This window comes from Oncorhynchus gorbuscha, linkage group LG22 (genome assembly GCF_021184085.1).
Source record: "Oncorhynchus gorbuscha isolate QuinsamMale2020 ecotype Even-year linkage group LG22, OgorEven_v1.0, whole genome shotgun sequence".
Classification (NCBI taxonomy): domain Eukaryota; kingdom Metazoa; phylum Chordata; class Actinopteri; order Salmoniformes; family Salmonidae; genus Oncorhynchus; species Oncorhynchus gorbuscha.
Window position 1 is genome coordinate 47776470 of NC_060194.1, and position 8117 is coordinate 47784586.

Consider the following 8117-nt stretch of genomic DNA (forward strand, 5'->3'; position numbering starts at 1 on the left):
TGTTGATCTCTAACAACAGTAGGCTGTGAATCTATAACAACAGTAGACTGTGAATCTCTAACAACAGTAGACTGTGAATCTCTAACAACAGTAGACTGTGAATCTCTAACAACAGTAGGCTGTGAATCTCTAACAACAGTAGACTGTGAATCTCTAACAACAGTAGACTGTGAATCTCTAACAACAGTAGACTGTGAATCTCTAACAACAGTAGGCTGTGAATCTCTAACAACAGTAGACTGTGAATCTATAACAACAGTAGACTGTGAATCTCTAACAACAGTAGGCTGTGAATCTCTAACAACAGTAGGCTGTGAATCTCTAACAACAGTAGACTGTGAATCTCTAACAACAGTAGGCTGTGAATCTCTAACAACAGTAGGCTGTGAATCTATAACAACAGTAGACTGTTGATCTCTAACAACAGTAGGCTGTGAATCTATAACAACAGTAGGCTGTGAATCTCTAACAACAGTAGGCTGTGAATCTCTAACAACAGTAGGCTGTGAATCTCTAACAACAGTAGACTGTTTGTTTGTTTTGTTTATCTCAGAATATAGATTAATACATTGACGTACTTTCCATTCAATATGTGACGAGAATTCACACCTCACTCATTGGGTTCACGGCCAGGTTGGTAGCTCTTATAAACGTAAAATCAAATCAAAGTTTATTTGTCACGTGCGCCGAATACAACAGGTGTAGGTGGACCTTACAGTGAAATGCTGAATATAACAGGTGTAGGTGGACCTTACAGTGAAATGCTGAATACAACAGGTGTAGGTAGACCTCACAGTGAAATGCTGAATACAACAGGTGTAGGTAGACCTCACAGTGAAATGCTGAATACAACAGGTGTAGTAGACCTCACAGTGAAATGCTGAATACAACAGGTGTAGTAGACCTTACAGTGAAATGCTGAATACAACAGGTGTAGGTAGACCTCACAGTGAAATGCTGAATACAACAGGTGTAGTAGACCTTACAGTGAAATGCTGAATACAACAGGTGTAGGTAGACCTCACAGTGAAATGCTGAATACAACAGGTGTAGGTAGACCTCACAGTGAAATGCTGAATACAACAGGTGTAGGTGGACCTTACAGTGAAATGCTGAATACAACAGGTGTAGGTAGACCTCACAGTGAAATGCTGAATACAACAGGTGTAGTAGACCTTACAGTGAAATGCTGAATACAACAGGTGTAGTAGACCTTACAGTGAAATGCTGAATACAACAGGTGTAGTAGACCTTACAGTGAAATGCTTACTTACAGGCTCTAACCAATAGTGCAGAAAAAGGTGTTAGATGAACAATAGGTAAGTAGAGAAATAAAACAACAGTAAAAAGACAGGCTATATACAATAGCGAGGCTATAAAAGTAGAGAGGCTACATACAGTCATCTGAGGGGCTTTTGGAAAAAGGTCTAAATTAAGTGCAATATTAAAAAAGTAAAGATACCTTGCTGACAACTCTTGATAGCGATTTGAGGTAAACATAAGTGTGAATTTCCACAATTTCCCACCATTACAATGTCAAATCCACTGCGGGGGTACACATGATCATCTCTCTATTCTTTTGTCTCTCTTCTCTTCCCCTCTCAAATACCAAAGCTGACACAACACAGTGTTATTTTCCATAAGAATAGACACCTTCTGATGTTGTACCAAGACATTTGTGTTCAAAACACTAGATTCTGACACACTCCAGATATGGAGAGAAAGAGAGAAAGAGGAAGAGAGAGAAAGAGAGTGAGAGAGAGAAAGAGAAAGAGAGAGAAAGAGAGAGAGGGAGAGAGAAAGAGAGAGAGAGAAAGAGAAAGAGGAAGAGAGAGAAAGAGAGAGAGAGAGAGAGAAAGAGGAAGAGAGAGAAAGAGAAAGAGAGAAAGAGGAAGAGAGAGCGAGAGAGAGAAAGAGAGAGAGAGAAAGAAAATGAAAAGAAACAGAGGAGGGAAGGAAACTTGGAAAGGAGGGTAGAAGATCCATTGGAGAAGAAGACCATGAATAATACAGGCTGGTGTTGATACTCCAGGGGTAGGGCCCTGATGTTGTGACCCAGAAAAGTTTTTTCTGAAGAGAATAAAGAGAGGAGAGGACAGGAAAGGAGTGGAAAGGAAAGGAGAGGAGAGGAGAAGAGAGGAGAGGAAGGAAGAGGAGAGGACAAGAGAGGACAGGATAAGGCAAGGAGAGGAGAGGAGAGGAGAGGAGAGGAGAGGAGAGGAGAGGAGAGGAGAGAGAGGAGAGGAGAGGAGAGGAGAGGAGAGGAGAGGAGAGGAGAGGAGAGGAGAAGACAGGAGAGGACAGGAGAGGAGAGGACAGGAGAAGACAGGAGAGGACAGGAGAGGAGAGGAGAGGACAGGAGAGGAGAGGACAGGAGAAGACAGGAGAGGACAGGAGAGGAGAGGACATGACATGCAGGAAAGGAGAGGAGAGGAGCCGTTTGCACAACATTGTTCACTTGAAGGAACTGTAAATTCTGGGAAATAATCTCAAAGGTTGCACTGATTGACAACAGAAAAGTGACGTTATGTAATCTACTGTATGTGATGGACTGACTATAGGGAAGACCTAGAGCTAAAACCAGTAGAAACACAACAGGGAATTAGATTACATATTTTGCTACTGTAAAGGTCTATATCCACTGTAAAGGTCTATATCCACTGTATAGGTCCACTGTAAAGGTCTATATCCACTGTAAAGGTCTATATCCACTGTAAAGGTCCACTGTAAAGGTCTATATCCACTGTAAAGATCTATATCCACTGTAAAGGTCTATATCCACTGTATAGGCCCACTGTAAAGGCCTATATCCACTGTAAAGGTCCTATATCCACTGTAAAGGTCTATATCCACTGTAAAGGTCTATATCCACTGTAAAGGTCCACTGTAAAGGACTATGTCCACTGTAAAGGTCTATATCCACTGTAAAGGTCCACTGTAAAGGACTATGTCCACTGTAAAGGTCCACTGTAAAGGACTATGTCCACTGTAAAGGCCTATATCCACTGTAAAGGTCCACTGTAAAGGTCCACTGTAAAGGTCTATATCCACTATAAAGGTCCACTGTAAAGGCCTATATCCACTGTAATGGTCCACTGTAAAGGACTATGTCCACTGTAAAGGCCTATATCCACTGTAAAGGTCCACTGTAAAGGTCTATATCCACTGTAAAGGTCTATATCCAATGTAAAGGTCCACTGTAAAGGTCTATGTCCACTGTAAAGGCCTATATCCACTGTAATGGTCCACTGTAAAGGACTATATCCACTGTAAAGGTCCACTGTAAAGGTCTATATCCACTGTAAAGGTCCATTGTAAAGGTCTATATCCACTGTATCCACTGTAAAGGTCTATATCCACTGTAAAGGTCTATATCCACTGTAAAGGTCCACTGTAAAGGTCTATGTCCACTGTAAAGGTCTATATCCACTGTAAAGGTCCACTGTAAAGGACTATGTCCACTGTAAAGGCCTATATCCACTGTAAAGGTCTATATCCACTGTAAAGGTCCACTGTAAAGGTCTATATCCACTGTATAGGTCTATATCCACTGTATAGGTCCACTGTAAAGGTCTTGGTCCACTGTGTAGGTCTATGTAGACTGTAAAGGGCTATGCCTACTGTAAAGGTCTATGTCCACTGTAAAGGTCCACTGTAAATGTCTATGTCCACTGTAAATGTCCACTGTAAAGGTCTAGGTCCACTGTAGAGGTCTATGTAGACTGTAAAGGGCTATGCATACTGTAAAGGTCTATGTCTACTATAAAGGTCCACTGTATCAGTCTATGTACACTCTAAAGGACTATGTCCACTGTAAAGGTCCACTGTGAAGGTCTATGTCCACTGCGAAGGTCTATGTCCACTGTAAAGTTCCACTGTAAAGGTCTATATCCACTGTAAAGGACTATGTCAACTTAAAGGTCTATGTCCACTATGAAGGTCTATGTCCACTATGAAGGTCTATGTCCACTGTAAAGGACTATGTCCACTGTAAAGGACTGTGTCCACTGTAAAGGACTGTGTCCACTGTAAAGGACTACGTCCACTGTAAAGGACTATGTCCACTGTAAATGTCTATGTCCACTGTAAAGGACTATGTCCACTGTAAAGGTCTATATCCACTGTAAAGGACTATGTCCACTGTAAAGATCTATGTCCACTGTAAAGGACTGTGTCCACTGTAAAGGACTATGTCCACTGTAAAGGTCTATGTCCACTGTAAAGGACTATGTCCACTGTAAAGGACTATGTCCACTGTCAAGGTCTACTGTAAAGGACTATGTCCACTGTAAAGGACTATGTCCACTGTAAAGGTCTATGTCCACTGTAAAGGACTATGTCCATTGTAAAGGTCTATGTCCACTGTAAAGGTCTATGTCCACTGTCAAGGTATACTGTAAAGGTCTATGTCCACTGAAAATGACTATGTCCACTGTAAAGATCTACTGTAAAGGACTATGTCCACTATAAAGGACTATGTCCACTGTAAAGGTCTATGTCCACTGTAAAGGTCTATATCCACTGTAAAGATCCACTGTAAAGGACTATGTCCACTGTAAAGGTCTATATCCACTGTAAAGGACTATGTCCACTGTAAAGATCTATGTCCACTGTAAAGGACTGTGTCCACTGTAAAGGACTATGTCCACTGTAAAGGTCTATGTCCACTGTAAAGGACTATGTCCACTGTAAAGGACTATGTCCACTGTCAAGGTCTACTGTAAAGGACTATGTCCACTGTAAAGGACTATGTCCACTGTAAAGGTCTATGTCCACTGTAAAGGACTATGTCCATTGTAAAGGTCTATGTCCACTGTAAAGGTCTATGTCCACTGTCAAGGTATACTGTAAAGGTCTATGTCCACTGTAAATGACTATGTCCACTGTAAAGGTCTATGTCCACTGTAAATGACTATGTCCACTGTAAAGGTCTATGTCCACTGTAAAGGACTATGTCCCCTGTAAAGATCTATGTCCACTATAGTACTTTAACCCCTGATTAAAAAAAACAACAACTGCAGATTACTGGACTAGAATGAAGGCCATGACATTTATCTTCATTATTCCATTAATACAAATATATTTAAAAAGTTATTTTCAATTAGTCTAAAATTCTCCTCTCCTCTCTGTCATTTTCTAAATGAATTATTGGACTCAGACAGTCTCCTCTCCTCTCTGTAATTTTCTAAATGAATTATTGGACTCAGACAGTCTCCTCTCCTCCCTGTCCTTTTCTAAATGAGTTATTGGACTCAGACAGTCTCCTCTCCTCTCTGTCCTTTTCTAAATGAGTTATTGGACTCAGACAGTCTCCTCTCCTCTCTGTCCTTCTCTAAATTAGTTATGGGGCGACGTTAGCTTGTTAGCTCCCTCTTGTCTCAGAGTTGACATTTGAGGATGTTCTCTGAGGCACAGGGTCTTCCACACATCGGTTTTGCTCAATATATTGGCGAGGGGGAGAAGAGAGGCGGAGGAGGACGGAAGGAAAGGAAGGGAGGAGAGGACGAGGAGAGGATGGGATGTTCAATTCATTACTTCCTACTCGAGGAGAGCCCTCTTTCAAAGGAATCTTAAAACACTTTTCCTTGATTCATCATGTACTCCCCCCCCACACCTCCTTCACCAATGGCTCAAAGGAGAGGAAAGCTCTCTCGTTACCTCATATGTCTCTCTGACATTCTTATCAACACTAACTCCAGGGAGGATATGACTCTGTTGAGGGTTAACATAAGTACCAGTAGAGTCAATGTAACCCTGATGATCTCTCCCTAGCCCCAGAGCCCTGTATCTGTGAGGATGTGGGCTGATGATCTCTCCCTGGCCCCAGAGCCCTGTATCTGTAGGCTGATGCTCTCTCCTTAGCCCCAGAGCCCTGTATCTGTGGGCTGATGCTCTCTCCTTAGCCCCAGAGCCCTGTATCTGTGGGCTGATGATCTCTCCTTAGTCCCAGAGCCCTGTATCTGTGGGCTGATGATCTCTCCTTAGTCCCAGAGCCCTGTATCTGTGAGGATGTGGGCTGATGATCTCTCCTTAGTCCCAGAGCCCTGTATCTGTGGGCTGATGCTCTCTCCTTAGCCCCAGAGCCCTGTATCTGTGAGGATGTGGGCTGATGATCTCTCCTTAGCCCCAGAGCCCTGTATCTGTGGGCTGATGCTCTCTCCTTAGCCCCAGAGCCCTGTATCTATGGGCTGATGCTCTCTCCTTAGCCCCAGAGCCCTGTATCTGTGAGGATGTGGGCTGATGATCTCTCCTTAGTAAGATGCTTCAGGTGGAGCCAAAAGAATTGAGAATTGGGTTATCCATACTCTCTTTCTCTCTCCCTCTTAATCTCTCTCTCTCTCTCGCTCTCTCTTGCTCTCTTTCTCTCTCTCTCTCTTGCTCTCTTTCTCTTGCTCTTGCTCTCTCTCTCTCTCTCTCTCTCTCTCTCTCTTGCTCTCTCTCTCTCTCTCTCTCTGGCTCTCTCTCTCTCTCTCTTGCTCTCGCTCTCTCTTGCTCTCTTTCTCTTGCTCTTGCTCTCTCTCTCTCTCTCTCTTGCTCTCTCTCTCTCTCTCTTGCTCTCTCTCTCTCTCTCTTGCTCTCTTTCTCTTGCTCTTGCTCTTGCTCTTGCTCTCTCTCTCTCTCTCTTCCTCTCTCTCTCTCTCTCTCTTGCTCTCTCTCTCTCTCTCTCTCTCTCTCTCTCTCTCTCTCTCTCTCTCTCTCTCTCTCTCTCTCTCTCTCTCTCTCGATCGATCTCTCTCTCTTGATCTCTCTCTTGCTCTCTCTCTCTCTCTCTCTCTCTCTCTCTCTCTCTGTCTGTCTGTCAGAATATGCATCATGAATGTGTTTAGGTCTGTACACAGTAAATCAGGATAGTTGAAATCACAGTATAAAAATAATAGGATTAAATTGACTCTACCGGGATCATAATCCCACAGTTTTTCCTGTTCACGTGTTCTATCTAGGAAGGCACAGCTCCTGGGTTCGAGGCAAATCAGGAAGAAGTAGCTCAGCAAGCAGTGTGTTGTGTATTTTGTGTGTTTGTATGTAAACGTGTGTGTGTGTGTCACTTTGTTCTCAGTTTATCACAGATTTAAATGCCGCTTGGTTCTGTTAATCTGATCTAGTTCCAGGTGCATGGATGACCAGGTATTCTTTCGTGGATCTTTTTCGACCAATCACATCGTCCCTGCCTGTTTCTCCTTGGCTGGCCTAAAAGACAGGGAACACATCATTGTGAAACATCAACATCGTCCCTGCCTGTTTCTCCTTGGCTGGCCTAAAAGACAGGGAACACATCATTGTGAAACATCAACATCGTCCCTGCCTGTTTCTCCTTGGCTGGCCTAAAAGACAGGGAACACATCATTGTGAAACATCAACATCGTCCCTGCCTGTTTCTCCTTGGCTGGCCTAAAAGACAGGGAACACATCATTGTGAAACATCAACATCGTCCCTGCCTGTTTCTCCTTGGCTGGCCTAAAAGACACGGAACACATCATTGTGAAACATCAACATCGTCCCTGCCTGTTTCTCCTTGGCTGGCCTAAAAGACAGGGAACACATCATTGTGAAACATCAACATCGTCCCTGCCTGTTTCTCCTTGGCTGGCCTAAAAGACAGGGAACACATCATTGTGAAACATCAACATCGTCCCTGCCTGTTTCTCCTTGGCTGGCCTAAAAGACACGGAACACATCATTGTGAAACATCAACATCGTCCCTGCCTGTTTCTCCTTGGCTGGCCTAAAAGACAGGGAACACATCATTGTGAAACATCAACATCGTCCCTGCCTGTTTCTCCTTGGCTGGCCTAAAAGACAGGGAACACATCATTGTGAAACATCAACATCGTCCCTGCCTGTTTCTCCTTGGCTGGCCTAAAAGACAGGGAACACATCATTGTGAAACATCAACATCGTCCCTGCCTGTTTCTCCTTGGCTGGCCTAAAAGACAGGGAACACATCATTGTGAAACATCAACATCGTCCCTGCCTGTTTCTCCTTGGCTGGCCTAAAAGACAGGGAACACATCATTGTGAAACATCAACATCGTCCCTGCCTGTTTCTCCTTGGCTGGCCTAAAAGACAGGAACACATCATTGTGAAACATCAACATCGTCCCTGCCTGTTTCTCCT